Source organism: Labeo rohita, chromosome 4, assembly GCF_022985175.1.
Source record: "Labeo rohita strain BAU-BD-2019 chromosome 4, IGBB_LRoh.1.0, whole genome shotgun sequence".
In the NCBI taxonomy this organism is placed as follows: domain Eukaryota; kingdom Metazoa; phylum Chordata; class Actinopteri; order Cypriniformes; family Cyprinidae; genus Labeo; species Labeo rohita.
In genome coordinates this window covers 24557595-24565670 of record NC_066872.1, presented here as the reverse complement: position 1 = coordinate 24565670, position 8076 = coordinate 24557595, and positions in this window count along the sequence as shown.

Below are 8076 nucleotides of genomic sequence, written 5' to 3'. Positions count from 1 at the left end.
TTCAAAAACGCTTAACATGAAAAACAGCGTGTAAACAACTAAAGAGAGCCCAAAAAAACAGCATTATAATAAAAAAAACAGCATTATAATACAAAAACAATATTGTAATTTGAAGCATTTTCCCCACAAAAGATATTATGCAGAAACAGGGACATGCTGGTAAATAATAAGACACTGGCCTTGAAAGAACTGGAACTGATTTTGTAAACACTCTGAAAAGCCAAGAATTTAAACTCGCATTTTACCAATCTTTTTCAAAAAGACTGTTTTAATAAAAAAAAAAAAAAATAAAGTACTGTCAGCATAAAGTTCTTGACATCCCTGCATGGCAGGTTACATTCTATAAAACGTTCCAATGAAGCCATTTGCATATGGCTGTAGTTCTGTCATGAAACTCTAGATGGTGCAAGCTCAATCTTATATAATCACATCATTATTCACATGGCACAGCTGATTGGTTCTAGTTCTATCAGCAGCCAATGAGCTTGCTGCTCAACATTCCAACCTGGTCTCATGACAAAAACATACCTGAGGGAACTTTTTTGCAAGACGCAAAATACGCACCAATAAGTACGTATCGCTGCAGTAGAGGCGGTAAAACAGTGAACACTTGTAATCGTTTTCATACACAGTTATGATTACAGCTCCATGTTTCGCTTTCCGGACATAACAAGATTGCTCGGTAGCTCAGCTGGCACAGAATTGGATTTCGTACCTTGGGTACGAATCCTGTGAAAAACATGACTCATGATGAAAGATTGAAAAAAACAAGCTAAAACGGCATGCTTGCAATTGTGTTTTTACGTCACATTCGCTTTTGTTCATACTATCGGGTAGGTTTAGGTGTAGTGCAGATGGTACACTATTTTAAAACATCACAGAGCATTTGTTACGGTTGCTGGTGCTGGATGGAAGACAGGATACAACGTACGAAACAAATCTTATTTTAATTACTTTCAAGAGGAACAGGCAGGAACACAGAGTGATGTCCACACACACAGAAACTCAAATCAACAATAAAGACCGACAGGGAACTCATGACAAAGACAGATTTATAAAGGCTAACTAATAATGACAGACAGGTGAACCAGATAACGCTAACAGGGACTAAACCAAAGTAGACAGATCGTCGGGGGGGAGACAATGGGAGAAACTAAGAATGCAAACAGACAGAACTGTGACAGCATTAGAGTTATTGCAGTCATCAGTTGAACATTTCAAGTCAGCGGTGACACGTACAAAAACAACGCCACATAAAACCTGGTTTATACAGCTGCGGCCGGAAACTAAGAATAAATTTAATTTATTATATTGTATTTTATTAATGTCCACACCTACGCCAACCCAAAACCTACACTGTAAAAACACAATTTGTTGAGTCAACTTAAAATAATTTGTGACCTGGCTACCTTAAAATTTTAAGTTCAGTCAACTCAAAAAATGTTTATTCAACTTGAAATATTAAGTTATATTAAGTGACAACTTAGACACTTGAGTTGATTCAACTTAAAATTTTAAGGCAGCTGGGTTAATTACCTTGCTTTTAAGTTTAACAAACACAAATATCTAAGTTGTCACTTAGTACAACTTAACATTTTAAGTTGACTAAACTTATTTGAGTTGACTGAACTTAAAATTTGAAGGCAGCAGGGTAACAAATTGTGTTTTTTACAGTGTACCCTACCTTACAATAATGCAAAAACAGTAATTATAAAACGGGTAGTTTTGTTCCTTGATTCTGATTAGTTGAGCTGCGTTCTAAGCTGTTGTAAAATACTCTACAAACCTACACCTTTGTTTACTAAGGAACTACATTGTTCAGTGGAAGAATACTGTTGTTATTTATATCATTACACTTTATTTGCTGTTTTATTTTGTGAAACCTACGTATATGGAATATTTTTATGAAAAGCAATATAAAAAAATTAAAAGATTTTATAAAAGCAATAGGCCCCATGAAGCCGTGGTTTACAGTGAATTTATAACAGCTAAGGGTTCGCTTCGTGTCGTGCCTAACAACGCCTCTCAGCTGTTATAAATTCACTGTAAACCACTGCTTCTTGGGGCTTATTGCTTTATTATTATACAGTACATCTGTATACCATCTAGACTTCAGCATAAAAGTACATTTATCTGTTTCATGGAAAAAAATGAACACTCTTTTAGCTAGACATTTCTGTTGGAAGCTGCAGTAATATGTACTTAAATGCATTTCGCCTCTCGCGGAAAAGTTTCCACAGGTACGTTTTCGCCATGAGACGAGGTTGCAACATTCAAATACTTGGCTAGTGCTTGCTGTAGCAGTTGCAGCGCAACTCCACCTTCCACAAAAACCCTCCACCTTCCCCAGCTCCACCTGTATAGATCACTCAACAGTTTAATTTCATGTATGTTATACAAATGTACAATTTTTACATTTTTAATTTTATTTTTTGCCTTTATTGTTTTAGGACAGTGTAGGTGAGACAGGAAGGAGGATCGAGAAAGGTACTCGAGCTGGGATTCGAACTCGGGACGCCCATAGCGCAATGGCACTCTTTGATTTAGTGTTTTGTTCTACAGCAAAAGACTTTTAGAATAAAAAATAATTTGACACCTTGCTGGACTGTGACCAGTTCTAGGACATCTAATCTCTGGCTGTTTTCAAAACAAATGGAGCGCATGAAATATTCACCAGAAGAAAATATACTGCTCTCGAGGGCCTACTTTATTTCAAGTGTGTGAAATAACCCTGTCGGTAACACCAGTTAGACGCACACTCACGCACAGGCTCGGGCTGATATACCCTTTCACTTGATGTTCATCGAACTGAACACAAAATGTAATAAGATCTTCACACACAGAGTTTGAGACACACACACACTTGCTTACTCTCCGTGCACAAGCACCTTACTCAATCACACCGGCACTTATCCTACTTGTGAGAGCTTGTACATACATTCATACCAGAGCAAATAGTGTGTCTGGAGCTCAGCCTTCCTGTCTAAAATGAAAGATTGTGTGTGTGTGTACAAACACGTAGAGAGATTATTCAGATGTTTGACTGTAACATTAGCATTTAGACCTAATGAGAAGGGCAATGCCATGTGATGTCAACCGAGTGAACAGCAGTAACCCTCCACCCAAAACGTGTTGGTCAATGTGACAGCAATTAGTGACTTTTAGGAGCAGTAAGTTCAATGTCATGAAAACAGTAAGCACATAAGGTCAATATTTAGTCGGCAAAAACAATTTTTTTAACAGCTTGTCACACACCTAATATTCAACCTGTGACATCACTATGTGGTTGCTAAAGTGTTCCGAGAGGTTGTTAGTGATATATCTGTGAATCATCTTTAAGATCTAACCATTTTTGTTCATTCCAGCATAAGATGCACATGAGAGTTCTGAAGCAGCTGTGTTTCTCACCCCACCTCTGCTTGAGCAGATCTGCATTTTAATATCATGACCTAAATCACTCATACAGACAGATGGAAATGATGCTGTTTTAGTGACCTACAGACTGTATCTGCCAAACATAATTAAATGAATGAATCATCGCATCTGCCCTCCCATATACTCACAACTGCTTCTGAGTCTGTGGATTTTTCTGAAATGCATTCAATTCACAACGCCCACAGCATCAATTTGAAATGATTGTATGTAAAACAGAATAATAACTACAAGAAAACATTGCACAGCATTGCAACTAAACATGCATTTGCAACCTAAGTATATAAAAATACAGACACTATTGTGTTAATGTATAGGTCAGCTACAGACATTTTTATGTCCAAAGAGGTTGATTTGTATTAAACAATTCACATAAAAAAAAAAAAAACACATATTAAAAAATCATTATTTTCCAAAAACTCTACATTATTGTTGTTCCTCTCTGCCCCGCCTTTCTGAAACGTGTCGATTTTTACAAAGGTCATCGATCTGAAAAGCGTGGTGTGCTCTGATTAGCCAGCTACCAGTGTGTTGTTATTGGCCAAATACCTAAAGCGTGTGACAGAAATGATACGGCCCTTACCATGTTGTGATGCCGTGTCCCAGCACGACAAGACAGAAACTATAAAACCCATTATAAATGATGCATTTGTTGCATCCAGTGAGGACATAATTACTGATTATAATGACTTATACTGTCTTTTTATGTATTGCGTTGCGTAGCGTAAACATAAAACCATGTCTGCATTTGTAATCGTAGAAGTGACAAACAAGCACTACTTTACACTGCTCAAAACTCACGTTTGAATAGTCAGTAGCAAATTCTGTAAATATGAAAACCTGATGAGTCAGAAGTGCCAGGCTGTCTTTGCAAAGTTGGAATTGCCCCACTTTATTGTGCACATCTGGCATTGTAGGTTACTCTCTCAGGTTCAGGAAACAATCCTCCATAAAATGCATTGCACACACTTGAAAATTTGCATTGTACTGTTCTGGAACAGTGTTGTAAATACAACTTAACCACTGGTTTCTAGTTGTATACTTATTTGGAAGGCCAAAGAAGTAGTTTCGCTTTCGCAATGAAACACACAGCGTCTCTACACCATGGCGGCGGTGTCAACAATACTACAGCTGAATAAGTTTTACGCCTTCTTTCTTGGTGTTGTTACGCAAATCTTCCCACACAGTGACATAGATTTGTGGGAGCGTGTTTTAATGAGCCATTTTAGGAAGTCATGGCCAAGTCTTAACTTTTATAAAGAATATCTCTTTGGGTTTGACAATTTAATCTTTGCAACTTTACAGATCTTACATATGCACAAACAGCAAACACACTCCAAAGACAAAGGAAAACATCATATGACCCCTTTTGACTCATTCAAGCTGTGTAATGCCAGTGAATAGCTGTTGAGACTTTGAAGCAAAATAAAGTACATCCATGTATCATAAAAAGTACCCCACATGGCTCACGGCAGTTATAAAGCCCTTTTCAAAGTAAGTCAATGCATTTGTGTAAGAAAAATATCCATTTTTAAAACTTTATAAACCGCAATCTCTAGCTTTCGCTAACTGTCATACGCATGTTCATGAGAGAGTGGCGTTCCAATGGATAACGTAAGATGTGGTATAGTGTAAGCACTAGTGTGAATATGCTAGTTTTGTGAGAATAAAGTTTTGTTTACAGAAAAGGAAAACCAGTCTCCTCTTGGCTTATATTGAAACCTTCTTTTTCTTTACAAATCCTCGTTTGGTACTTCTAATTCATGACCGGTGTTTTGTTTTGCTCTTTCCTCTGCACTTCCGCGTTCATCACGTCTTACCAGAGCTTATGCTACACCTACGTCATCCGCTAGAACACCACTTTCTGGGTGAACGTGCATTCGACATTTAGCAGAAGCTAGAGATTATGGTTTATAAAGTTTTAAATATGGATATTTTTCTTACAGAAATGCATCGATTTACTTCAGAAGGCCTTTTATTTACCTCCAGAGCCGTGTGGAGCACTTTTATGATGGATGGATTCACTTTATTGGACTTCAAAATCTCAACAGCCATTTACTGCCATTATAAAGCGTGGAAGAGCCAGGAATTTTTTTTAAGGAGTAATATGATGCGATTTCATGTTTTCCTTTGTCTTTGGAGTGTTACAAGCTGTTTTGTACATATATAAGATCTGTAAAGTTGCAAAGATTAAATTCTCAGACCCAAAGATATATTCTCTATAAAAATTAAGACTCAACCACGGCCTCCTAAAATGGTTCATTTAAACACGGCCCCACATGTCTAAGTGAAGGTGTGGGAAGAATTGCATAACACCGCCCAAATGTATATGCAAGAAAGAATGCGTAACTTTTATTCTCACTGTAGTATTGTTGCAGCCACCACCATGTTGTGGAGACGCTGTGTTTTGTTGCGAAAGCAAAAATACTTTGTTTGGCCTTCCAAATGAGTACACAACTAGAAATCAGTGGTTAAGTTGTATTTACAACACAGTTCCAGAACAGTACAACGCAAAAATTCGAGCGTGTGCAGCGCATTTAACAGAGGACTGTTTCCTGAACCTGGGAGAGTAGCCTACAATGCCAGCGCACACTATAAAGTGGGTCAATTCCAACACTGCAAAGACAGTCTGGCGCTTCTGACTCACAGCCTGTAAGTACATTTTCATATTTAAAGAATTTGTTACTGGCTATTCAAATGTGAGTTCTGAGCAGTGTAGAGTAATGCTTGTTGTTTGTTGTTTCTACGATCACAAATGCAGACATGGTGTTATGTTTTGAACCTCAAACGCATTGCATTATACCAAATACACAAAATAATGTTCTTTTTGGCAACATCATATGACCCCTTTAATATAACTCTGATTGTATTCGTCTGAAAAAAGGAAGTCATATACATCTAGGATGGTTTGAGGGTGAGTAATTTTCATTTTTGAGTGACTTCACTTTTGTCCCCAAAGCATAGTTAAAAGGAAACCCACATTCGTGACTAGCTGTTTATGCAACAAGGCCGGTTTGTTCCCTTCTACTTCCGAAGCCACTTTTGTTTCTGTTCCTAAATTACGTGTCCCCACCCGCCCCCCATCTCACACACACAGATGTCAACGTGTGACAATAGGTGTTGTAAAGGCCATGACTTCTATTTTTAACAATCAGTGGAAAACCTAATCCATGAGAATGACCACAGGGCTGTTTCTGTCTAGCTGAAAGCTTTTCTACTAAAACCAAGCCAAAACAGAGTCTAATAAATTGATTGGCACTGATCACGCAGAAACCACATTAAATTAACAGTGCAATAAAATGACGTTTGGTAACAAGATAAAATGGAAAAAGTGTGGCTCACTGTTCTCACTTCCATTTATTTACACAATCACATAAGCATTCTGCTTTCCTAAAGAGATAGTTCACCCAAAAATAAAAGTAATCTGTCATCTTTTAATCATCCTAATTTCAATGTATAAGTGCAAATTAGATTAGAAACCTCAGGAAGGGAAGCTTTTCAGTGAATAATGCCTTGAATACAATTGACTGTAGAGCTTAAGATGACTGGAAATACAATTTGGGCTACTTATATGGTGTTTTTTGTCCTTTGAAATGAAAGTAAACGGGGGCTTGCTTGAAAAACGGACAGGCCCAAGAGCAGACTGAACATTCTTCAAACTGTCTTCTTTTGTGTTCCACAGAAGAAATCAAATGAAATGGGTTCAGAACCACATAAGGCTAAGTAAACGTAAAAAAAATAAAGTGGGTTTGGAACAACAGCGATGGCTCACTTTTCATATTTAAGCGAAATATTCCTTCAGCAACAGCTACAACAGGTCAAACTAGCTTATTAGTTATCCATCTTGAAATACCACTGTTACCTTTTATCATACCTCTCCCTTTCTCTCCCCCTCTATCTCTATCCCTCTTTTATTGTCCGTAGTTCATACGCTAGTACTGTTCATTTGTCTCTCTAACACACCCACTTAGGACTCTTTTGTCCTTTCCCTTGTTCTTTTCAGTGAATTAGTGCTGTGAACTGCAAAAAAACAGAAAGATAAAGAGACTGAGAACTGAAAGATAAAAGAAAGAAAAATGACCTTCGCCCTTTCAGTTCACTCAGCCCCCCTGCAGGACATGACATCACTACGGTGTAGTTTTGATCCTCTAAGGGTGAGATGAAAAGAGCTGGTATACGCACACACAGAGGAATGCATCAGTTGGTCATCCTTTCATCTCAGCCAATAACTGCTTTTTCTTTCATGACACATGCCAGAGTTGGCGTCAAAAGCTCATCCCTTATGGCCGAGACGCAGAGAAACGGTTTTACTTTCCACAGATAGCTATCATTAAATCTTCCCTTATTTATCCAACCATCCACTTTAAAAGGATAGTACACTTAAAAAATACGATTTTGCCACCATTTACCTACTTTGATGTTGTTTTGAACCTGTTGGAATTTAAAGAATCTTCACGAAGATATTTTCTATATGACTGTTGTGAAATTATTTTTTTAAGATATGAGGTGAGACATTTACAACGTTTCTTGGGAGAACACGTTTGTAAGAAAATGCAAATGAGTGCAAAGGTTCTCAGGGAGCACATACTTTTGCAAGAGAACATAAATGAGTGCAAAGCTTCTTAGATTACTGCCATACTTTTG